We start from the raw sequence: 27376 nt of genomic DNA, 5'->3' as shown, positions 1-27376 counted from the left end.
CTTGGCCAAAAATTCATCATTTCTTGGCTAACTCTTTACAAGTAACCACAAAATAAACCAGTATACATTTGCAAGGGAGGAAGGGGGGGGGGAGAGAGGGGAATAAGTTTAGTTTATGGGTTGTTGACTTTAAGATGTCTTCAGGACATCTTTCTAGCAATGGTGAATCACTTAAATTAATCTATTTTTTACGCAACCAGCCACTGAATACTAACTGCACAAATTTTAAGTTTCCTGGGGATTAGGTTGTAATCTAAATTCTTGTGTATGCCCTATAGGATTGCATACTTATAAATATAAATATATATACATATATATTTATACTTACAAATACAAGTAATTGTTCTGTTAGTAACATAGCTAAGAGGTAAATTTTTTAAGATACTTCTTTATTTAAAGAGATACAACATAACCATCAAATACAGAACACAAGTCAGTAAACAAGCAATGTGATCAGCAGGAGTAATATTCTCTTTATTTACTACACAATGCAAAAACAAGAAAAAAGTGAATTGGCTCTGACTTCAACTCAGCAGAAAGTTTTTAGACATCAATTTCTCCTCCTTCTTTATATGATTCTGCCTAATGGATGGTATCATACCATAATTTCCTATTCATGTTTGTGCATTTTAGTTGTGTCTTTGTCTGAGTGTAAAGGCCAGTATGGCATCATCATTATCATAGCATTTATATAGGACTTTATAAGTATTATTTCATTTATCTTCACAACAACACTGAGCAGTAGGTATTATATTATCACAATTTTACGGATGAGGAAATTGAGGCTAAGAGAGGTTAAGTGATTTGCCCAGGGCCACACAGCTCATTTCTGAAGTCTTCTGAATTCAGGTTTTGATTCTTAGTCTAGTGCTCCATCCACTAAGCCACCTAGCTTCCAACAAGGGCTTGACTAAAAAGTATGGGAAGGGAAAAAACATTAAATAGGGGTGGAAAGTTAGGCTAGGATCAGATTATAAGGGGTTTTAAATGTCAACATTTATATTTGATCTTAGAGTCAACAGAAAGCTACTGCAGCTGGGGGGGGGCGAGGAGAGACAGGAGAATTATAGAATATGACAGGTCAGAGCTGCACTTCAGGATGGACTGGAGAAAGAATACATATTGGGATCATAGTACAACAATTCAGGCTGAGGCAATAAGGGCCTTAGCTGGCATAGTGGCTATGTGAGTAGAAAGAAGAGGACAAATGCCAAAAAATTTTGTGGATACAGAAATATCAAGATTTAGTAACTACATGAAAGATGAAAAACACTAAAGAGTCAAAGATACCACCCAAATTGGAAACCTAGGTTACTGGAAGGAAGTGGTGTCCCCAATAAGAACAGGGTAGTTCAGAAGAGTAGGTTTAGGCAGATGATAATGTACTGAAATTCAGTGTAGTTCAAAACCTCATGCCTGCTTATCCTGTATGACTCACTATACCACACACAAAATGAAAAAGAGGGAAGAGGGTGGAGTTTTTATTTTATTACTTTTTTAAAAGAATTACTACCCTGAATTACAAAGCCTGAGAAAGTGATGAGCTGGGGATGGTGGTACAAAATGTAGGTAGAATTTTTCTAATGGCACCTATGAAGCTTTTAGTGTAGGTACTCTGGTTGCAGTTGATGTACAAAGGGGTAAAATGGATCTTGCAAAAGGTAGGAGTTAACAGAGTAGGAAGTGCTGAGCAATTATGGGTGAAGGGTAGATATAATTGTGTTGAAAACATGCCCCACAACTAGCTATAGAAGGGAGAACAAAATAAAACCTATTTTCCCACCCTCTGACTGGTTGACCACAAACCCTTTTGAGTTATGCCACAGCCTACACTTTGGAGACCACTGCTCAAACCAAACACTACCACACTAGCCAAACAAAAATAAGTTTAGCACTGTTTCTAAATTGCTGTCTAAAAAGAAAAGAAAAATGGAAATGGCTCTTTTAATTTTCTCAAAAAGACCAATTTTTTTAACTTTTACGATGAAATAAAAAGTTTTACAAAAATATCTAAGTTTCTCTTTCCAAAAGAAAATTTCAGCCCAATACTGAAGAAAAATTCCCTAACCATTAAATCTGTTCCAAAATTAAGTAGGTACTCTCAGAAGACAATTCCCAATGGTTAGAAGTCTTCAAATAGAAATAAATGATTAGTTCTTATCATTAAATGTTGCAGACAGTATTTATGACTGGGGTAGAGGTTGGACAAGATCATCTTTGAAGTTTGATCTAATTCTAAGATTCTATAATTCTATGACTATCTGTTCATTTAAAGACATCCCTTAGAGAACTCCACCACCTCCCAAAAAACAAACCTCAGCCTAATTTAAACATCAAACAAATACTATGCTAGATAGCATATTCAATGCCAATTTATGTTCTAAACTACCTATAAGCTGCTAAAGGACAAAAGTTTAGATGTCACACTAGCTCTTGTGAATAAATGCATGAATAAGCATTTACTGTGTTCCAAGCAGTAAGGATACAAATAGTAAAATGAGACAGTCCACGTGCTCAAGGAGTTAACATTGTAATTGGAAGAGAGAACATATACAGAATTCTATGGCAGGGTAGATGAAAAAAAGCCCAAGGGTTCTTAGTAGCAAAGCAGATGATAATGTCTGAAAGCCTAGACTGCACAGAGACAAAACACTTTGCTGATGGTCCTCTAAACTAGGGCTGTAGTTGATGAACTCCTATTTATCAAACAGGTTAATATTAAGGTTACATTTAATATTTTAATATTTAATATTAAGCTTTCATTTACATGAAAGGAGAGAGGGAGAGAGGAAGGGAGGGGGGGAGGAAGGAAGAAAGGAAGGAAGGAAGGAAGGAAGGAAGGAAGGAAGGAAGGAAGGAAGGAAGAGTTCCAAGGTTCAAGCTAGAGAACTAATACTGAAACAGCCTCAGACACTTAATAGCTATGTGAACCTGGGTAGGTCACAAACACTGCCTGTTTCCTCAACTGTCAAGTGGGAATAATAACACCTATAATTCACATGGTTGCTGTGAGGATTAAATGAGATAATGGTAATTAAAGCCCTTAGCACAGTGCCTAGCATATAGTAGGCACTTAATAAATGCTTGTTCCCTCCCCTTCTTTTGTTGCTGACTTACTACCTGATTGAAAGGTATGATCAGGAAATAACTTTACATAAAAGGTAGCATCTGAGTTAATCTTTAATGGACCATGAAATTAAGCAGGCCAAGAGGGTATTCTAGCTAGAGGGAACTTTAAGAACAAATGCATAAAAGTGGAAACCTACAGAGTATGTTCACAGAACAGGAGTTCTCTGTACAATCCACACTCTAGCATAGCATACATAAAAGAAAATAATGTAAAAGAGACTGGTAAAGACACAATCACATCAGATTATTATGAGTCTTGAATAGCAATTAAGCAAGTCCAAATTTCAATGGGTAGACAATAGTGAGTCACTTAAGAGTTCTAAACCAGACCAAATAAGAAATATTAACCTAGAAGCAAACTAAAGGCAGGTAGGAGAAGAGTAGATAAACAAAGACCTCAGGGTATTGCCATAGTTACCAGATGTGAAAGGTGTTAAAAAGGAGAAATCCTTAGGAACATGGGAGGTTGGAATATGAAGGTTAGAAAAAAAGGCAAACACAACACTCAAAGATTTGAATGCAAGAAACTGGCAAATATTGGTGCAACTGATAGGAACCATTAAGTCATAGGGAAAACCAAGTTTATCAGTGGAAAAAATAAGATGGTTCATGGCAAGTTTAGTTTGAGGTCTAACAAGAGGCCAATCAGATGAACAGGTCCAATAGGCATTTGGAGATAAAGGCTTTAGCTCACTGGACAGGTCAGAGATGGACACACAGATATGAGTCATCTAGAGCAGGGCTTCTTAAACTTTTTCCACTCACGACCCCTTCAACACTTCTTAAACTTTGGGTCAAGGCTCAAAGTTTAAGTAGAGTCCTGCAGCAATAGTAGTAAAATTGCCAAGGGTGTTAGTAAAGAGCCAAGTGACAGAATTGTAACAGGGGGACACAGTGACCAAAACTCTACAAGGCTTGAAGAAAAGAGTATTGAAAAGCCAGTTAGGAGCAGTCTTGTCTCCCCAAGGCCATGATCAAATGGGGAGGAGTCAGAAAGTAACAGGAGAATACAAGGAAAAAAGACTAAAACCACCAAAGATTTTAAAAGAAAGATAATTAAAAAGTAAAGTACAAACAGGATAATGAATACTAAAATCATAAAGATGAGTACTAAAACCTCAAAAAGGTCACAAAGGGGAGGGGAGGAACAAACTTATTAAGACCTTACTATGTGTTAAGTACTATGCTAAGTGGGGGGGATATGAAAAGAAAAGGAAGACATTCTCTGCTCTCAAGGAGTTCACACACTAATGAGGGAACAACATATATGGAAAGTTTAAGTTGCAAGTCAGATGAGAAGATCCCAAGACCCTTAGGGTACAAAAGAAAATCAGATGGTGATGCCACTTCTTTAATGTCATTTTCACTGATAAAATCATATCCACTTCTGATGCTGAACCATTTAACAGTGAATTTGCAGATAAGAACTTTCTGGTTCTTCAGAAGCCTACTGGACCTACAGAAACAGTTGCCAGGCTACAACTCCACTGGGGTTGTTTTCCAAGATGACAGCTGCAAGCACCAAGCTGAAAGCATTGCTATCTCAAAGGATCAGGGTCCTGGGCTGTCTCTGTAGGGCTCTGAGGAGAAATAGCAGTGAAGGTGGTGGTTCAAATTGCCTAATACAAGAAAACACCAAGACACAATGGAACCACAATCGTTTCAGAAAGGTGCAAAAAAGAAACACAAAACATAAAAGTTAGAAGGAAACAAATAGTAAAATTTATAGTCAGCATGTATTATAGCCAGAAATAATTAGCAGAATTGAAAAACTTGAATCTACAGTGGTGAGTTTCTCCAAAAAACCTAAAGGGAGAACAAGAGATTTGGAATACAAATATAAAGAATCAAAGGTACAATTTGGATAGAGAAGTAAAAAAAAAAATAAAGTAAAAGAGCACGTGCTCTCTATACAAGCAAACGTCATTGATCTCAAAGACAGGATGCATAGAGGGATCTAAGGATCATTGCAGTTATCCAAGAGTAACAGGGATTAATCAAAACACCTGAACATCAGAATATAAGCATGAATACATTTTTTAAAAACTACCCAGAACTTCTCTGTACAGAAAACAAAGTACCAGTTTAAAGAATCCACATATCGTCTCCAAAAACAAAAACAAATTTCAAACTCCAAGACAAAAGCAGCCAAATTCAACTATTTCAATGACAACCAAATCTGCAGACAGGAAAAAGGCCTTCAAATATAAGAGGGAAAAAAGTCATACAAGACTACTTTACACTCAATAAAAACTGCAGTAGGGAAAGAATAATATATTCCAAAAAGCAAGAGTACAAGATGCAACCCAAAAATGGCTTAACTTGCAAATGTAAGCCTAATATTCATTTTAAATGGATATTCAAAAAAAAAGAGGTATTTGGAGCATTCTGGGAAAAGAGATGTGAGCAGAATAATGAACCTGCAAATATCTCAAAATAAATATAAGAAAATTCAATAAACACAACCACTAAGGAAAAAAACAATGAAATAAATCACTTTATCTCTAAAGATGTTTAAAAACAACAGAGGAACCATTAAGAGATTATTTTTTATACACAAGAGGATAAAGATGAAAGTAGAATTTAAAGTAAAAGAAACGAAAAGAACATGCCTAAAACACCACAACCCTCTTCTGCCTTCCTCCTATAGGTACACCAATATATTTTGTGGGAATAAACTGCGGTATGAGAAAGTGAGCAAAAGGGGAAAGATAACCTAGAAGACAGTGGGAAAAGTGGTGATGTACACTAGTCATTTTCATGAATGAAAAAGAAAGGGAAAATAACTCCAGGAGTTCTCAGGAAGCAGGGCTATAGAAGAGATGACAAAGAGAGGAATTTAAGCAAAAGGAAATAAAGAGAAAGGTCTCAACCCAAGGGAAGGAATGGATCCCACCCAAGGCCCTCTCATGAAGGAGAAGATATATTCTACAATGGGAGATCCTATTACAATGGGTCTAATGTGCAGGAAGTGAGCAATCACTTCCTCTGAAAGTATTAAGCCTGCAAGGATAACATCCTGACACAGAAGAATGGAACTAGGAGCTGCTGGGGGCAACTGCCACCTAGAATGGTAAAAGAACATAAACCTAAAAAAGCAACTACATGGCAAATGGGGTGGGGAAGAGGGGGGATGATCATGTGAAGGGCAAGGGATAGAAAGAGACTGAAGAATTTAAGACAAAGGGAAATGTCCACCATGAAGGCTATATGTCTTCTCTCATTATAAGAAGCTATATTTCTAAGAACGAGGTACAGAAGTATAGGGCAAAATTTACAATGGCAACAATATGGAAATTCATTATTAGAAGGAGCTCAAACTTGGTACTACAGAAACTATAATGCTATGATGAATACAAAGACACTAAATAATAATAATACAGACCATGAATCAAAGAATATAAGTTCAGAATAGAAAAGGAAAAGAATTATTAAAAAAAAACAAGGTAAGGAAATCACTAGAAAAAGGTACAGAAAAAGAAAAATACTAACAAACAAAACAAGTAGGGGAGAAAGAGAGAAGGGATTTTGAACTAACCACTGAATTAAGAGTAAAAAAGAGGGGAAGAATTAGATAAGGAAAGGAAAAAGAAAAATCAATCAATAAACATTTATTAAATGCCTATGTCCCAGGCACCATACTAAGATACAAAAAGAGGCAAAAGACATTATCTGTTCTCAAGGAGCTTACAATATAATGAAAGAGACAACATGCAAACAAATATATTCCAAAAGGCAAAGGAGTTCAAAAAGGAACGCAAAATAGCATAACTTGGAAATGTGAAATCACTAAATAAAACTCCAAAACTCAGAAAAGGATTAACAGATAAAAGGGAAGGAATCAAGGGAGTGCAGGGAAGAAAGACTATATATAGGATATGTATAGGATATATAGGACTATGTATAGGATATCATTAAAGGAATCAGAGAAAAACTAATCTTAGAGATAAAGTACTTATAAAAAAATACAGGGAAACTAAAACAAATCTTAATTCAAGAAAAAACCAAAAACACTAGACACACAAACTGCAGGAAAATATAAACCAACCTTGTAACTTTAAATGTGAATGTAGTAAACTATGTAAATGGAGAATAAAAGACTGAAAGATAAGAAAACAAAACTACAATCTGCAGCTTATAAGAAAAACATTTTAAAAGGAAAGACAGATAGAATACATGGACAAATTTACTCTACACTAGGAAAATGCAAAAAAGTAGAAATTGAAATCATGACATCCGATAGACAAAAATAAAAATTCACAATATAAACAGAAAAACGAGAAAAATACAACTTAAATAGCTGAATAGCAAAATAGCTAAAGAACTTAAATAAGTGAAAAAATATTCAGGGCTCAAAGCGGGTCATCACAACATAATTAAAAGACATTATAACCAAAATTTATTTAAAGATTGAATCTTATACCAACCAAACTATCAAAGGAATATTTTTCATTATTTTATTTTTTAAACTATACAATAAGAAAAAGAAATGGGGCAACTAGGCGGCGCAGTGAATAGAGCACCAGTCCTGAACCCAGCCTCAGACACTTGACTCTTAACTAGCTGTGTGACCTTGGGCAAGTCACTTAACCGCAAGTGCCTTCTCCCCTCCAAAAAAAAATAAGAAAAAGAAACATAATATGAACTTAAATACTAAAATTTAAATATAAAATAAGAAAAAAAAAGTATTGTCATGTGCACAACAGAACCTTAGAGAGGAATCAAAATACACAGCAATAAATTTCCATTTCAAGAAAGTCTATAGTAATAAGAAAAGAAAAACAAATCAAAAGAATTAGAATAGGCAAGGAGGGTAACTATCATTCTTTGCAGACAATATGATGGCGCACTTGGAGAATCTTAGAGAATAATCTAAAAAAACTAGCTGAAATAATTAACAACTTTAGCAAAATTGCAGGATATAAAATAAAACCATATAACTCATCAGTATTTCAGTATATTACCAACAAAATTCAGCAGGAAGAAACAGAAGATTCCACATAAAATAACTGTAGATAATATAAAATACTTGGGAGTCTACCTGCCAAGACAAACCCAAGAATGACAAAAACACAATTACAAAACACTTTTCACACAAAGTCATATCTAAACAAACAAATGGAAAAATATTATTCACTCATAGCTAGATTGAATCAATATAATAAAAATAACAATTCAATCTAAATTAAATTATTTATTCACTGCCACACTAATCAAACTACCAATAAACTATTTTGTGGACCTAGAAAAAATAATAAAAATTCATCTGGAAGAACAGGTGGTCAAGAATATCAAAGGAATCAATGAAAAAAAAAGTGAAGGAAGATGGCCTGGCAATACTCAAACTGTATTACAAAGAGATAATCCAATTTGGATCTAAGAGTATATTAGGTACACAATACACAAGTAAATGACCAATCTAGTCTTTGATAAATACAAAGACACAAGCTTTTAGAACTAGAACTCATTATCTGACAAAAAATACTAGAAACAATGGAAAGCAATTTGACAGAAAGTAGGTATAAACCAAAAATTCACACATATACAAAGATACTGTCAAAATAGATATATGACATATATAAAAAGAGGTACCATAAGCAAATTAGTGAAGCATGGAAAAGTTTACCAACAAAACCAATGATCCAAGGTTAAAAGAAGAGCAGAAAAATGGGGAAAAATTTTTACAGCAAGTTTCTCTAATACAGGTCTCATTTCTCAAATATATATAGAAATGAGTAAAATGTATAATCATTACAAGTCATTCCCCAATTGATAAATGGTCAAAGAATACAAATAGTTTTCAGATAAAGAAATCAAAGCTATCTCTAGTCATGTGAAAAAAATGCTCTAAATCGCTGATTAGAGAAATGAAAATTAAAACAAATCTGAGGTATGATCTCACAACTATCAAACTGCCAAATATGACAGAAAAGGAAAAAGACAAATGTTGGAGAAGATGTGGAAAACTGGGACACTAAATTTAGCACTGTTTATGGAGTTGTGAACTGATCAAACCATTCTGGAGAGCAAAGTGGAATTATGTCCAAAAAAGCTGCAGAATTGTACATATTTTTTGATCTAGAAATACCACTTCTAGATCCATATCCCAACAAGATGAAAATTAAAGGAAAAGAATTTATATGTAGAAAAAAAAATATTTAAATCAGCTCTTTCTGAGGTGGCTAAGAATTGGAAACTGAGGAGATGTACATCATTTAGAGAATGGCTGAACAAGTTATGAATGGAATGGAATATTATTGTGCTGTAAGAAATCACAAGAAGGATGCTTTCAGAAAAACCTAGAAAGATTTAATGAATTGATACAAAGTGAAATGGGGAGAAACAGAAGAAGATTGTACATAGTAATAGCAATATCATATAATGATAAAGTGTGAATAAGTTGGCAATTCTCAGCAACAAAATGATCTAAGACTATTCCAAAGGACTTAGAAGTCTATCTCCAGAGAAAGAACTGATGGAGTCTGAATACAGATGAAAGTATACTTTTCCTTTATTTTCCTTGATATTTTTTTTGGTCTGCTTTTTTTTTTTTATTAGCAATTGGGGTTAAGTAATTTGCTCAAGGTTACACGGCCAGTTGTTATTTCTGGGTGTGGTGCTGAGTATCTGAGCCCAGATTTGATCCAGGTCATCCTGCATCTTACTGGCTGAGCCACCTGGCCGCCCCTAAGCAATTGGGGTTAAGTACCTTGCTCAAGGTTACACAGCCAGGTGTTTCTGGGTGGGTGCTAAGTGTCTGAGCCCAGGATTCGATCTCCAGGTCTTCTCAACACTGGAGCCGGTGCTCTTACTCGCTGTGCTACCTGGCCGCCCCGGTCTGTTTTCTTTAACAACATAACTAATATGGATAAGTTTTTTATTTTTATTTTTTAAAATTTATTATTTTTAGTTCTCAACAGTCATTTCCACGAGATTTTGAATAACAATTTTTTCTCCCCCTCTTTCCCCTATGCCCCACCCCAAAATAGCAAGCTCACTGAATATACCTTCCCCTAATCCATTCTCCCCTATATCCTCCCCCATCATCCCCCTAACTTTCTAGCAGGGCAAGACAGACCTCTATACCCCAGTGCCTGTACATCTTATTTCCCAGTTGTATGCAAAAAAACAAAATTTTTTTTAAACATGTTTTTAAAACTTTAAGTTCCAGATTTTTTTCCCTTCCTCCCTCCTCACCTGTCCCTACTGGGAAGATAAGCAATTCAATATAGGTTGCACATGCGCAGTTACCCAAATCATTTCTATAGTTGTCATATTGTGAAAAACCAACTATATTTCCCTCCATCCTATGCCGCACCCCCCACTTATTCCATTTTCTCCTTTGACCCTATCCCTTTTCAAAAATGTTCGCTTCTAACTATCCTCCCACCCCAGTCTGCCCTCTCTTCTATCATCTCCCCTCCTATTCCCCTACCCTCCTACTTTCCTGTAGGGTAAGATACCCAATTGAGTGTGTATGTTATTCCCTCCTTCAGCCAAATTCAATGAGAATAAGGTTGTTCCATTCCCTTTAACATTCCTGTTCTTCCCCTCCACTGTAACAGTTTCTCTTACCTCTTTTATATGAGATAATTTATTCTAATTATTTCTGCTTCTTCCAATTAATTCCTCTCTCACCTCTTAATTTTATTTTTTAGATATCCCTTCATATTCAATTCATCCTGTGACCTCTGTCTAGGTATACATTAACATACATATGCCCACACTCACATAAATATTTAAATACACATACACTCTTATACATATATGCATATATACACACATATATATTCCCTTCAACTGTCCACACACTGAGAACAGTCTTATGAGATGCAATTATCAATTTTCCATGTAGGAATGTAAACAGTTCAACTTTAATAAGTTCCTTATTACTTGTTTTTCCTGTTTACCTTCTCATGCTTCTCTTACTTCTGGTATTTGAAGGTCAAATTTTCTGTACAGCTCTATTTATTTCATCAAGAATGTTTGAAAATCCTCTACTGTGTTTCCCCGATAATAAGACCTATCCCGAAAATAAGTCCTCCCCTTACTGTGTAAGATTCCTCTAAAATAAGCCCTATTGAGATTGCTACTGTAGTGATGATCCCCTGCGCTACACGCCCCCCCCCCATGAAATGCACGCCGCGCTCCGAGCTGCATCCAATCAGAGCTGCAGCAGTGAGCGCGTCATCCTGTTCTTCCCCAGTGATTTGCTTATTGAATAAAGGTACATTTTTTTGTTCACATTTACCTGTTTATTAAAATTGCTGTCAATGTTCATTAAAATAAGCCCTCCCCTGAAAATAAGCCCTCTGGTGTTTTTCTGTCCAAAAAAAGTAATAAGACAGTGTCTTATTATCGGGGAAACATGATATTTCATTGAATGGCAAAATTTTCTCCTTCAGCATTATACTCAGTTTTGCTGGGTAGGCGTTTCTTGGTTTTATTCTTAGCTCCTTTGATGGTTTTAGTCTTAGCTCCTTTGACCCTTGCAATATCATATTCCAAGCACTTTGATGCCTTAATGTACAAGCATCTAGGTCTTGTGTTACCCTGATTGTGTTTCCACAATACTCAAATTATTCCTTCCTGACTGCTTGCAGTATTTTCTCCTTGACATGGGAACTCTGGGAATTTGGCTATAATATTCCTAGGCGTTTTCTTTTTGGGATCTTTTTCAGGAGGTGTTTGGTGAATTTTTTCAATTTCTATTTTGCCCTCTGGTTCTAGACTATCAGGGCAATTTTGCTTGATAATTTCTTGAAAGATAGTGTCTAGGCTCTTTTTTTTTTCATTTTTCAAATGCTTAACTTATGATTCATATCATTAATTTCTGCCAGATTTTGAGTTACAAATTTTCTCCCCGTTTTTCCCCTACCCACCACCCCAGAATAGCAGTCCTACAGAATATTCCCTCCTCCAATCTGCTCTTTCCCATATCTTCTCCCATAACCCCTTAGACTTTTCCAGTAAGGTATGGTGGATCTCTATGCCCCAGTGCAAATATATCTTCTTTCCCAATTACATGTAAGATAGTATTAATAATAGTACACATGCATATATAATTTTAAACATTTGATTTTAAAACTTTGAATTCCAGATTCATTCCCTTCTTCCCTTGTCACCCACCTTTACTGGGAAGATAAGCAGTTCAGTATAGATTGCACATGTGTAGCTAATGCAAAACATTAACATAGTAGATATACTGTAAAAAACTTGACTATATTTCCCTCCCTATCACACCACCCACTTGTTCTATTCTCTACTTTGATCCTGTCCCTTTTCAAAAGTGAGTACTTCCAACTTCCCTCCCCCCGCCCCAGTCTGCCCTCCCTTCCATCATCCCCCCTCTCATCCCCTTACTCCTACTCTCCTGTAGGGTGAGATACCCTATTTAGTATGTATTTCATTCCCTCCCCAAGCCAAATTTAGTGAGCATAAGGTTGAGCCATTCCCTTTTGCCTTCCTATTCTTCCCCTCCATTGTAACCCTTTTCCCTTGCCTGTTCTTTATGATAGTTTACCCCATTCTGTCTCTCTCCATTATATTCCTCTCTCACCTCTTAATTTCCCCTTTTAAGTATCATCCCTTCCTATAAAATTGATTCTGTGCCTGTTATGTAGACCTCTAAGCATACACACATTCACACATGTATTCATATGCCCATATACCCTCCGATATAGACATACATACATACATACATATACATATATATATATATATATATATATATATGCCCTTCAACTATTTTCATACTGAGAAAAGTTTCATCAATTACAATTATCATTTTTCCATGTAGGAATGTTAATAGCTCAACTTTGATCAGTGGCTTATGATTTCTTTTCCCTGTTTAGCTTCTCTCACTTCTTGTATCTGGATGTCAAATTTTCTATTCAACTCTGGTTTTTTCAGCAAGAATGCTTAAAAGTCCTCTATTCCACTGAATTACCATATTTTCCCCTTAAAGATGATACTCAGTTTTTCTGGGTGGGTGATTCTTGGTTTTAATCCCAGTTCCTCTGCCCTCCAGAATATCCTATTCCAAGCCCTTTGATCCCTCAGTGTAGAAGGTGCCAGATCCTGTGTTATCCTGATTGTGTTTCCACAATATTCAAATTGTTTCTTCCTGGCTGCTCATAATATTCTCTCCTTGATCTGGGAATTCCAGAACCTGGCTATAATATTCCTAGGAGTTTTCTTTTTGGGATCTTTTTGAGGAGGTGATCGGTGGATTCCTTCAACCTCTATTTTGTCTTCTGGTTCTAAAATATCAGGGCTATTTTCCTTGAGAACTTCTTAGAGGACGATTTCTAGGTTCCTTCCCTAATCATGGCTTTCAGGTAGTCCAATAACTTTTAAATTATCTCTCCTGGATCTATCTTCCAGGTCAGTGGTTTTTTCAATGAGATATTTCACATTGCCTTCTATTCTTTCATTTGTTTGGATCTGTTTAATATCATCTTGATTTCTCTTAAAGTCACTAGATTCCCTTTACTCCAATCTAAATCCGAGGGAAGGATTCTCCTCATTGAGCTTCTGAGATTCTTGTTTCCATCTGGCAAATTCGGCTTTTCAAGGCATTCTTCTCCTCATTGCCTTTTTGAGCCTCTTTTGCCAATTGAGTCAGACTTTTTTAAAGTGTGATTTTCCTCAGTCATGCTGTTGACTCTCATTCGTAATTTTCTTTCATCGTTCTCATTTCTCTTCCCAATTTTTCCTCCACTTCTCTTATCTGCTTCTTAAGGTCCTCTATGGCCTGTAACCAGCTCATATTTTCCTTTGACACTTTTGGTGCAAGAGTTCTGACTTCACTATCTTCTGCCTGTTCCATGCTTTGCTCCTTTTTGTCCCCAAAATAGGAGTCTAATGTTGGAGTCTTCTGTTTGTTTTGCTTCCTTTGTCTAGTCATGTCGCCCCTCAGTCACTTGACCCCTGGGCTTTTTGCCACAATAGGACTCTAACACCCAACAGAGGAGCTTTCATCCCAAACACTGGGGTTTTTTCTCAGCTGCGAGAAGTATTAGTTGGGTGCCCTCTCTGAGGCCTCCACACACTCTGGCAAGCTGGTCATGCACCCCAGGACCTCCACCCTAGACCACAATCCAAATCCAAGCAGGTTAAAGCAAGAGTGATTACCCCTCAGACTGGTGCTTGGTCCCCCTACACTCTGCAGGCCAGGAACTGAAACTGCAATGTGGTGCCAGCACAGCATCTTAAAGGTTTCTCACCCTGGGGGCAAAAGCTGACGCATTCCCAACTACTGGTCCCAAAGTCCACACTGCACTGACTTCTCACTTTGGCTTTTGCATCTATGTGTTGATGAATCTGGAAATGGCCATAGCTGCTGGTGATCTGGAGTCCCTCCAGCCAGCGGCTGGTCAGGCCCCTAGGCTCTTTTTTTGATCATGGCTTTCAGGTAGTTCAATAATTTTTAAATTATCTCTCGTGGAACTATTTTCCAGGTCAGTGGTTTTTCCAATGAGATATTCCACATTGCCTTGTATTTTTTCATTTGTTTGGCTCTGTTTTATAGTATCTTGATTTCTCATAAAGCCCTTAGCTTCCAATTGCTCCAATCTTATTTTGAAGGAGCTATTCTCTTCAGTGAGTTTTTAAAATTCCTTTTCCATCTGGCAAGTTTTGGCTTTTTAAGGCATTCTTCTCGTTGGCTTTTTCAGCCTCTTTTGCCATTAGAGTTAGTCTATTTTTTAAGGTATAATTTTCTTCAGTGTATTTTTGGGTCTCCTTTAGCAAGCTGCTGACTTGCTTTTCATCCTTTTCTTGCATCCTTCTCATTTCTATTCCCAATTTTTCCTCCACTTCTCTTACATGATTTTCAAAATCCTTCTTGAGCTCCTCCATGGCCTGTAACCAATTCATATTTTTCTTGGGTGCTTTGATGTAGGAGTTCTGACTTTGCTGTCTTCCTCCTGCTCCATGCCTTGATCCTTTTTGTCCCCAAAAAAGGAATCTATGGTTTGATTATGTTTCCTGGCTTGCTCATCTTGCCAGTCAATTACCTGACTTTTGAGCGCTTTGCTACAGTAGAACTCTGTATTTCCAGAATGGAGAGAGCTATGTCCCAAATTGCTGGGGTTTTCACAGCTTCCGGAGCTATTAATTGGGTGCCCTCTCTACAGACACCACAAGCTCTGGCTCACTGGTCACACACCCCAGGACCACCACCCAAGACCCTGATCCAGATCCAAGCAGATTAAAGAAAGACTGATTACCGTCTGAATGGTAGCTTGGTCCCCCTGCAATATGCAAGCCAGGAGCTCCTGAGACAGCCAGGAGTCTTTGCGCCTCTCCCACTTCTCACCCTGGGGCATGGTCTGGACCATGCTCTCGGTCCCCCTGTTCCCACAAAGTTCCACACTGAACTTTTACTTTCTTTTTGGTATTTATAGGTCGATAATTCTGGAAACCACCACAGCTGCTGGTGATTCTTTCTCCTGAAGTCTATTCCGGGCCGCCACTGGTTGGGGCTGCCCTTGGGCCAGGAATCACACAGCTCAAGTGGGACTGCATGCAGCTCCCAGCCTGGTACAATATGCCCTTCCTGTTGGACTGCCAGGCTTCTTTCAGTGGGAGCTTTGTTTCTCTTTGTCTCTTTGTGGGTTCTGTAGCTCTAAAGTTTGTTTATAGTCATTTTTTTTCCATGTATTGGAAGTGATTGGAGGGGAGCCCACATCAAGTCTGTGCTTCTACTCTGACTTCTTGGCTCTGCCCCCCCCCCATATATGTTTTGCATAACTGCACATATACCTATATCAAATCGCTTCCCACCTCAATGAGAGGAAAAGGGAAGGAAACAGAATTTGGAACTAAAAAATTTTTTTAATAAATGTCAAAAATTATTTTTATATGGAATTAGAAAAAAAAGAATTTTTTATTAAAAGAATATATATGTAAAGCAAAAAAAAATACAGGGGGGGAAGGGTTTAAATAACTAGTATAAAAAAAGGAACTAATAAAGCAAAACACTTAAAACCCTAAAGTGAAAGAGATAAGAAATGAAGGAATGGGGGGGGGGGGTTTGAAAAGAGAGCCATCTTTAAAAAAAGATTAAGCTAAAGTAACTAATAAACTGCTTACAGCAGAAGAGGGGGAAAATAATGACATGATCAAAATCTTTAGAGACGAATGGAGGAAAATATAAACCTAACTCTTAAATCTTAAATTTAAGTAATCCAATAAAACAAGAGACTGAATGAGAAAACAAAACCTACAATTTGTAATTTACAAGAAATATATTTAAATAGCATAAAACTTAAGGAGATGGGAAAAAAATTACTATGCCTCAAATGATTACAAAAAACAGGAATTTCAATCATGCTATCTGACAAAGCAAAATCAAATGGTCAAAAAAAATTATAAGGGATAAACAAGGAAACTACATTATGATTAAAGGAAACACAAACAACAAAATCCTATCAGTAGTAAAATTTTATGTTCCAAATGATTTAGCATCCAAATTAATAAAGGAAACATTAAATGAGATAAAGGATAACATATAGTGATGCAAGAAAAGTTCAATATCCCTCTCTCTGTTTTAGATATATCTAACAGAAAGATATACAAAAGGAAAAATATGGAACTAAAAAAAATTACTGAAGAAATTAAAGCTAAAAGATTTATGGTGTGGGGTGGCTAGGTGGCACAGTGAAAAGAGCACCAGCTCTGGAGTCAGGAGGACCCAAGTTCAAATCCAACATTATACACAACACAAAAACTATCCATGTGACCTTGGGCAAGTCACTTAACCCCAATTGCCCTACATTCCCCCCTCCAAAAAGCAAACACACACACACACACACACACAACACATTAAAAGATTTATGGTATCTTATAAATAGGACTATAAATATATGAAAAAGAATATAAATTATTTCTCAGCACTGCATAGAACTTTTATAAAAATTGACCATGTGTTAGAGCACAAAGATACTGAAGAAAAATTTAAAACTACAGAAATAGTTAATATAAACAGAATCTAAACCATACAGACTATAACACAATACATTTACCAACCATAATACAATAAAAACAGCCACTGGTTCAGGGAACAGAAACAAATAATATAGATCCAAATGGAAACTTAACAATGAAATACTAAAAAAAAAATGCATGGGTCAGAGAACAAATCACAGAAACAATTTCTAATTATGTGAAAAAAGTTAAAACAATAAAATATCATACCAAAATTTCTAGAATGCAGCTAAAGTACTCCTCAAACGAAAATCATATCCTTGCAAACATACTTTGACAAAGCAGAAAAATAGAGGCTTAATTAATGGAATATACATTTTTAAAAACCAGAAAGTCAACAAATAAACAAATATAAAATAAGTACAAAAGAGGCAATATTAAAAATTAGAGGAAAAAATAGATTAATTAGAAACAAAAATACACAAAGTATGAATAAAACTAAAAGCTGGTTCTTTAAAAATATTAATAAAATTGATAAACCTTTAGCTAATCTGTTTAAAAATAGGACAAAAAATCAAATTAATAAAATAGAAAATTTAGCAAAGTGAGATTACAAAAAATCCAAAAGACAGTAAAAGAATAATTAGAACATATTGATGCACAGGTCTATGCTAACAAAACTGAGAGTACAAAATAAATAGAGGAATATTTTCAAAAGTATAAAACAGTAGATAGAAATCTTAAATGTAGATCTCAAAAAGAAGAAAAAGATATAGCTATGAAGCAACTATCAAGAAAAAACTCCTGGACCTCATAGATTCAGGGGAGAATTCTATCAAACTTTTAAAGAATAATCAGTATCCATACTTCACAAATAATCCTCAAAAATCAAGGTAAAAAACAGCACTCCACCAGAACCCTTTTATGAGACAAGTAACAATAACAAAACCGGAGAAAGTTAAAACACAGAAATAAAAGTGTAGACAAATATTATTAATGAACATTAACAAACATTTTTAAACAAAATCCAGTCAGACTAAAGTGATTTACCCAAGAATCATTCATTATGACAAAGTGAGATTTCTATCAGCAATGCAACGATGGCTCAATATTAGTAAAGCAATCAACATAATTAAAAGTCAAAATATTTTTTAAAAAACCTCAATAGATGCAACAAAAGCCATTGACAAACTATAGCACTTTTATGCTAAAAATGTAACAAAGTATAGACAGAGGTACTTTTTTTAAAACATTATTTAAAAATGTCTATATAAAATCAAAAGCAAGTACCATAAGCAATGCGGATACACTAAAACCTTTTCCAATAACGATAGGAGTAAATCAAGAATACCCATCCTCCCCAATATTATTTGATATAGTTCTGCAAATGCTAGCAATACCAATAAGAAAAGAAAAAGAAATTAAAGGAATAAATACAGGTAAACAGGAGATAAAATGACCCCAATTTGCTGATGATATAATGGCATACTTGGAAAATGCTAAGGAATCAGCAAAGAAACTCAGACAAGTAATAGTTTCACCAAAGTTGCAGGCTGCAAAATAAACCCTTAAAAAAAAAACAACAAAAGAATTTCCATGTAATAACAATACTCAAGAAGTAAAAATAGGAAGGGAAATCCCATTCCAAATAATTACAAAATGTATAAAATACCTGGAAACAAAGTAGATGCCCACTGAATGAGGAATGTTTAAAGCAACTACAACACATGAATGTAATAGAATGTTGTTGTTATTTAGTCATTTTTAGTCACAGCCAACTCTTTGTGACCCCATTTGGGATTTTCTTGATAAAGAACCACTCCAGTAGTTTGTCATTTCCTTCTCCAGCTCATTTTACAAATGAGAAAACTATAGCAAACAGGGGACTTGTCCCTGGTCAAATAGCTAATAGTATCTGAGGCCACATTTGAACTCGGGTTTTCCTGACTCCAGGTCCAGCACTCTATCCACTGTTCTTCCCAGCCACCCATAGAATACTGCTGTGCTGTTAAGAAAAAAAAAAAAGATGAATGTAATGAATTATGAAAAAATCTACATGAACTGACTCAGAATGAAATAAGCATGGCCAAGAAAACAATAAACACAATAACTATAGTAACATAAATGGAAAGAACACATCAAAAAAATCAAAACCAATTATATCAAAATCATAAAAATCAAGCATGACTCCCAACCCATGGAAGTGGGAGGTCCACAGGTGTCACACATTGGATATATTTTCAGACTTTTTCAATGTATCCATTGATTGTGCTGTTATTTTTCTCTCTCTCAAAAAAAAAAGACCATTTGTTACATGACTCCCTGAAAGATAGAGGGGAAATGAAAGGATACAGGGTATGGCTATAATGATATTAAAAACATTTAAAAAAAAAACAAAATAAAATCTAAATTAGTTATTTATAAAAACTCAAGTCATCATTCAGGGAATATTTACAGTACAGCAGTGAGTTCAGGGAAGCATCTTGCAAATGAATTAGAAGTAAAGTAATGGAAGAGGAAGCTGTATAGCCAGCTTTCCCCCATAACAATACCACAGAGATCTAAAAAACACATGAGACCAAAGCCCTAATCAAGAAATCCAAGGGAAAAAAAAATTAGTTTTTTTTTTTTTTTAAGCATGGGTAAGTATCACTAGAAGTAATATCAGAGAGGTTAGCGGACACTGAACTTGATCAGTAGAGAAGTGTGCTAAACTTTCCAGCACAGGGAATAGATGAGCGCTAGCAGCTATTTAGCAGAGCAAGAAGAGGTCCCAGATCTGGCAAAGACGGTCTTAATTTCATGCAGGAACAGAGTTCAACTGAAAGCTCCATCACTCCTATCCCTGAGCTGGGTCTCAGATGAAGTGCAGGCTGAGGAGAGAACTGACTGGTCTTAAGTATAGAAAGGATATGACTGACCTCAGGAGCTATGCAAAATATCAGATCCAGTACCCTACTCAGTCTGAAACCTGTCCGAATAATCAGGCAGGAAACCCAGACCAAAACATTCTTACAACAGCAACCCAGCAAGGCTGAGCCAAGATGGCAGAGTGAAAGCAGAGACTTGCTTGAGCTCTCCCCCAAATTCCTGTAAAAAATGACTCTGAACAAATTCTAGAACAGCAGAACCCATAAAATGACAGAGTGAAATAAATTTCCTGCCCAAGACAACCTGGAAGGTCAACAAGAAATATCTGTTGTACCAGGCTAAGAGGAGCGCACAGTGCAGTGCAGGCTGTGCCAGCACAGGCCAGGCACTAGCAACACCCAGAACAGGCCTCAGGCGACTAAATCACAGGTAAGTGTGGTGGTTTCCAGACTTCTCAACCCACAAACACCAAATACAATGTAGAAGGTCAACAGGAAATGTCTGTGGGACCTGAGTAAGAGAAGAGTGTGGTCTGGCCCCTGCCCCAGCAGGGACAGCAGAAGTGGCTGCTTCCAGAGCTCTGGGCCCCAAGATGCTGGAGGAATCAAGCAGCTGATGAGAGAGGGATTGCAGGGATCTCTTTGCTGGCACTAAGGCAGGATTTTCTTGCTTTGCCCTTGTTTGGATCTGGGTCACAGTCCTGGGGTGAGGAGGAGTGGCAGACCTTGTGGCAGCAATGGAAAGGGAATTCTCCTCACAGTTTCAAGGCAGAAAAGAGTGCCTGTGGTCACTCACAGACCAGAGCAAAGACCAGGAAAGGCGTAAACACCTCTCCTTTGATTATACTACCATGGAAGAAGTAAAAATGTACAGGTCTCTAGAAATATCTTTGGAAACAGCTGTGCAAAACCCCTGAAGCTTAGGACAGTGCACTCTCCACTCTGGAAGCAGAGTCCTACCTTAACAAAGAGTTAAAAAGTCAAGTAACTGACTGGGGAAATAAGCAAACAACAGAAAAGAAAATCAGACTATAGAATCTTACTTTGATGACAAGGAAGATCAAAACATACAAGCAAAATAAGTAAACTAAGTCAAAGCTCCAACATCCAAAGCCTCCAAGAAAAATATGAATTGGTTTCAGGCCATGGAAGAGCTCAAAAAGGATTTTGAAAATCAAGTAAGAGAAGTAGAAAAATTGGGTAGAGATATGAGTAATGCAAGAAAATCACGAAAAATGAGTCAACAATTTACTAAAGGAAACCCAAAACTACTTAAGAAAATAACACCTTAAAAATTTGACTAACACAAATGGCAAAAGAGTTCCAAAAAAACGAGGAAAAGAATGCCTTAATAAGCAGAACTGGCCAAATGGAAAAGTAGGCCCAAAAGCTCACTGTAGAAAATCATTCCTTAAAAATTAGAATGAACTGCAGGACAGTTAGGTGGCGCAGTGAACAGAGCACCGGCCCTGGAGTCAGGAGGACCTGAGTTCAAATCTGGCCTCAGACACAACACAAAAACTAGCCATGTGAACTTGGGCAAGTCACTTAACCCCAACTGCCCTCCCCCCAAAAAAAAATTAAAAAAAAAAAAGCATAAAAAAATTAGAATGAAGCAAATGGAAGCTAATGACTCTATGAGAAATCAAGAAATTATAAAATAAAACCAGAAGAATGAAAAAATACATGATAATATGAAGTATCTCAATGGAAAATAGATCCAGGAGAGACCATTAAAATTATTAGACTACCTGAAAGGCATGATCAAAATAAGAGCCTAGACATCAACTTTCAAGAAATTATCAAGGAAAACTGCCCTGATGTTCTAGAACCAGAGGGCAAAAAGAGAAATTTAAAGAATCTACCAATCACCTCCTGAAAGAGATCCTAAAAAGAAAACTCTTAGGAATATTGTAGCCAAATTCCAGAATTCCCAGGTCAAGGAGAAAATACCCAACGAGCCAGAAAGAAATAATTCAAGTATTTTGGAAACACAATCAAGATAACACAAGTTCTAGCCGTTTCTACATTAAAGTATCGGAAGGCCTGGAATATGATATTCCAGAAGTCCAAGGAGCTAGGATTAAAACCAAGAATCACCTACCCAACAAAACTGAGTATAATACTTCAAGAGAAAACAGATATTCAATGAAATAGAGGACTTCCAAGCATTCTTTATAAAATAACAGAAGAGCTGAATAGAAAATAAGACTTCCAAATACAAGAATCAAGAGAAGTATGAAAAGGTAAGCAGAAAAGATAAATCATAAGGGACTTACTAAAATTGAACTGTTTGCATTCCTACGTGGAAAGATGCTATTTGTTGTTCATGTGATTTTTCTCAGTATTAGGGCAGTTGGAGGGAATATAGAGAGAGATAGATATGTATATGCGTATATATATGTGTGTGTGTGTGTGTGTGTGTATGTATGTATGCATGTATAGACTAGAGGGCACAGAGTGAGTTGAATATGAAGGGATGATATCTAAAAAATAAAATTAAGGGGTGAGAGAAGAATGTACTGAGAGAAGGAAAAAGGGAAAGGTAGAATGGAGTAAATAATCTCACATAAAAGAGGCAAGAAAAAGCTTCTACAGCGAGGGAAAGAGGTGGGAAGTGAGAGGGAAAGAGTGAACCTAACTCCCATGAGATTTGGCTGAAGGAGGGAATAACATACACACTCAATTGGGTATGGAAATCTATCTTACCCTACAGGAAAGTAGGGGGGAAGGCAATAAGAGAGAGAAGGAAGATAGAAAAGAGGGCAAATGTAGGGGAGGGGTAATCAGAAGCAAATATTTTCAAGGTGGGACAGGGTCAAAGGAGAGAATAGGAAAAATTGGGAGGCAGCAAAGGATATAGGGAAATATAGTTAAATCTTTCACAATAGGCCTATTATGGAAGTGTTTTGCATGACTACACATGTATAACTTACATCAAATTGCTTCCCTTCTCAATAAGGGTGGGTGGGGAGGGAAAAGGGAGAGAATGTGAAGTTCAGAGTTTTAAAAACAAATGTTAAAAATTGTTTTTAAATACAACTGGGAAATAAGATATAAAGGCAATGAAATCTATCTTGCCCTACAGGAAAATAGAAAGAAAGTGATAAGAAAAGAGGTGGGGAGGGTGAGTTTGATTGAAGGGAGGGCAGATTAGGGAAAGGAGTAATCAGAATGCATGCTGTCTTGGGGTTAGGGGAGGGGAGAAATGAGGTGAAAATTTGGAACTAAAATCTTATGGAAGTCAATGTTCAAAATTAAAAATAAATTAATTTTGAAAAATAGCAACACAGCAGAAAGGCCTCACCTCTCAGGCAGGCCAACAGCTAAACCCCATGCCCAAGGGAGGCTAACAGGGAGACTCCACACCCTCTCCAAGCTAGAAGGGTAACCTAAACTCCAGTGAAAGCAAGCAGCTAAGCATTGAAGCCCAGTGAAAGGAAGCAGTAAGACCCTGACCCCCAACATAAAAAGCTTGGAACACACAGGACCAGAACCCAACTCACATAAAAACACCAAGTTACCAAAAAGACAGAAAAAAAATTAGCAACACAAAAAAACAACTTGCATGTATAAAGTTACTATGATCACATAGAGGACCACGGCATAAACTTAGACGATAACAGTGTCAAAATGCCTACATGTGAAGCCTCAAAAAAAAATGTAACTGGATCTCAGGCCCAAAAAGAATTATTGGAAGAGCTTTAAAAGGATTTTAAAAAGCAAATTAGACAGGTACAATAAAAATTGAGAAAAGAAATTAGAGTAATGTAAGAAAATCATGAAAATTCAATAGCATGGGAAAAGATATAAAAAAAAAAATTTACTGAGTAAAATAATTCTCTACAAAATAGAACTGGCCAAATGGAAAAGAAGTCCAAAAGCTAACTAAAGAAAATAATTCTTTAAAAATTAGAATAGAGCAAGTGAAGCTAATAACTCTATCAGGACATCAAAATATGATAAAACAAAATCAAAAACGTAAAAAAAAAAAAATAGAAGTGTAAAATTTCTCACTGGAAAAATAACTAACCTAAAAAATAGATCCAGAAAAGATAATATAAGAATTACTGAACTACCTGAAAGCCATGATCAAAAAAAAAAAAAAAAGCCTGGACAACCTCTTTCAAGAAATTATCCAAGAAAACAGCTTTGATATATTAGAACCAGAGGGCAAATATAAATTGACATAATCCACTGATCACTCCCAGGAACATCATAGCCAAATTCCAGAGCTCATAGATCAAGAATAAAGTACTGTAAGCACCCAAAAAGAATTCAAATAGTGTGGAGCTAGTCAGGATTATACAAGATTTAGCAGCTTCCATATTAAAGAAGAGAAGAGTTTGGAACATGATATATCAGAAAGCAATGAGTTAGTATTACAAGCAAGAATCACCTATCTAGCAAAACTAAATCTAATCTTTCAGGAGGAAAAAAAATGGACATTTAACGAAGGATTTTCAAGCATTCCTAATTAAAAGACCAGAGCTAAATAAAAAAAATCTTACCTCCAAATACAAGATTCAAGGGAAACAAAAAGGTAAAGAAACAAGAGAAAATATAAGAAATTCAATACGGTTAAACAGTTTATATTTCTTTGTGGCAATATAATATTTGTAACTCATAAGAACTTTATTACTAAAAGAGCAATTAGAAGAAGTATATAGTATTTTGCCACATGACTGCTGTTACCACATAATCATCACACCCTATTTTTTCAGTCCAAAACTTGATTTATAACCTTTCATTGCAGTCATCACATGGTATAATTCTGTTCATCATACCACTTAAAGGGTAACAAGAGCAGCAACGTATTTATCAGTGGCATTTGAATACATGTTCTCTCTCACATATTCCAACTCACAAGCCCAGAATTTTCAGTGAATGTGCACTGTCAGTATGTTTCAGAAGCATGCTGACTTCCATGGTTTGCTTAGAGCACTGCAGTACTAACAGTACTGTTACTCAACCCAATGAAGAACTGTAGGCATAAGGAGAGTGGGCAAGCAGGTGAATTTGCCATCACGTGATACAGTAAGACTTGCATCTTCCCACACTGGTCTTAAACTGTACAGTTTGTCTTCCAGTGATGTATTAATATGTGAAGCATTTCTTTCTGATTATATGTAAATATAAAACTATTCTGCAGGTTTCAAGCTAAAAGTGATGATTTTCACTGAATAGCATGGAAACAGAGTTTTGGAAAGACAATTTTCAGTGAGTGAAAAGTTTGTATGAGACTTGTGGAAACTAAAAGACAAGCAATACAGGCACATTTTTTTTAAAAAGCTTCATGTAATGGTCGTGCCCCATTATTCTGCAAAAAAAAATTGGCATAAAATCTGCAACAATTGCTTTCTTTCTCTCTCCCTTTGGCCTCTTCCAGTCGGTGGAGTGCCTATTAGCGCAGGCTGCGGTGTAAAGATGGCTAAGTCTAAGAAACGTACCACTTACAACCAATCACGAAAATGGCACAGAAATGGCATCAAGAAACCTAGGTCACAGAGATAAGAGTCTCTGAAAGGGGTTGACCCCAAGTTTCTGAGAAACGTGTGTTTTGCCAAGAAACACAATAAGAAGGGGCTGAAGAAGATGCAGGCCAACAACGCCAAAGCCATCAAAGCCCGAGCAGAGGCCATCAAGGCCCTGAGCACAAGGCCTCCAAAGCCAAGCTCCTCAGGCCCAAGATCCCCAAGGCCAGCACCTGGCGTGCTGGCCACAAGATGGCTACCAAGCATCCAGGTCCTAGGATCGGCATCAAACGTCCAGGCTCCAGGATCACAAAGCCTGACTCTAAGGTTGCCAGAACCACTGACCCCAAGTCTACCAAGCCCACTGACCCCAAGGCTGCCAAGTCTGCCACCAAGGTCAGTAAGTCAGATCCCAAGGCTACCAAATCTGGCCCCAAGGCTACCAAATCTGATGCTAAGGCCACCAAGTCTGACCCCAAGGTCGCCAAGTCTGATTCCAAGACTGCCAAGTCCGATCCCAAAGCAGCCAAGTCTGATTCTAAGGCTGCTAAGCCTGCTGAATCCAAACCCAAAGATGATGGGGCTAAAGCTGCTGGTCCCAAGCCTTCAAAATAGATGCTTCAGAACAGAAGGACTTGTTTAAAGCTAAAACTCCCTTTTTTCCCAGCCAGGGTATGATTATTCACTATTTTGTACAAATAAAGAAAACTGTGAGTCATAAATAAGGAAAAAAAATCTGCAACAATTATGCAGTGAAATACAGTATGTAGATCAAGGGTATGGCTACAAGGTGCCTTTGATGGGATGATACCTAAATAAATAAATGGACAGACAGATAATGAAGGAAGAAAGAAAACTGCACTGGAAGGAGAGAGGGAGATTGAATGGGGCAAATTATCCCCTATAAAAGAGGCATGAAAAAATATAATAATGGGGGAGAAGATGGAGGGGTGATGGGCAAAGGTTAAACCTTACCCTCATCAAAACTGGATCAAAGAAGGAGTAATATACACACCCAGTTGGATACAGAAATCTATCTTACCCTAACAGGAAATAAAAATAGATGGACATAATAGAAGGGGGAGGATGAACTGATAAATGGGAGGGTACACTCAGGAAGGCAATGATTAGTAGTAAAACACTTGTGAGGAGGGAAAGGGTGAGAGGTAAGAGAGAGGGGGGATAAACAAGGGAAAAATAGCATAGAGGGAAATACATAGTTATCATAATTATAAATGTGAATAGGATAAACACCCATAAAACAGAAGTAGATAGCAGAATGGATTTAAAAACCAGAATTCTACAGCTGTTTACAGAAAATACACTTAAAGAGAGATACACACACAGTGAAAGGAAGGGGCTAGAATAGAATGTAATACTCTTCAGCTGAAGCAAAGAAAGCAATGGTAGCAAGCATGATCTCAGACAAAGCAAAACCAAAAAATAGATATAATTAAAAGAGATAAGGAAGGAAAACTACATCTTGCTGAAAGCTCCCATAGACAATGAAGTTATATCAATACATATACCAAAATGTATAGCATATAAATTTTTGAAGAAGTTGAATGAGTTAACAGGAGGAAATAGAAAATAAAACTATACTAGTGGGGAAACTCAACCTTCCCCTTTCAGAACTAGATAAATCTAACCTAAAAGTAAAAAAGAAAGAAGTTAAGGAGGTGAATAAAATTCTAAAAAAGTTAGAAATAATAGCTCCCTAGAGAAAATTAAATGGGAATAAAAAGCAATATCCCCTTTTTCTCAGCAGTACATGACACCTACAGAAAAACTATGTATTAGGACATAAAAACCTCACAACCAAATGGAGAAAAAACAGAAATAACAAATGCATACTTTTCAGGTCATAAGGCAATAAAAATTACATTTGATAATGAACATAAAGAGAGATTAAAATTTAATTGGAAATTAAATAATTTAATGCTAAAAAATAAGTGGGTAAAAGAACAAATT

At 36.5% G+C, this 27376-nt stretch overlaps 1 long non-coding RNA gene and 1 pseudogene across 1 annotated transcript in view; one reads left to right on the top strand and one right to left on the bottom strand.

Moving 5' to 3' along the window:
* The window catches only part of LOC138147004 (uncharacterized), a 249683-nt gene that overhangs the window by 206712 nt on the left and 15595 nt on the right, over positions 1-27376 (bottom strand). The window lies entirely within an intron of this gene.
* On the top strand, positions 25081-26100 carry LOC138147017 (large ribosomal subunit protein eL29 pseudogene; annotated as a pseudogene).

This window comes from Petaurus breviceps, unplaced genomic scaffold (assembly GCF_028583685.1).
Source record: "Petaurus breviceps papuanus isolate PSGF00001 unplaced genomic scaffold, PetGlider_PUasm1.0 90778, whole genome shotgun sequence".
Lineage (NCBI taxonomy): Eukaryota > Metazoa > Chordata > Mammalia > Diprotodontia > Petauridae > Petaurus > Petaurus breviceps.
Note: the sequence above shows the minus strand (reverse complement) of the source record. Positions and strands in the feature narration are given on the sequence as shown.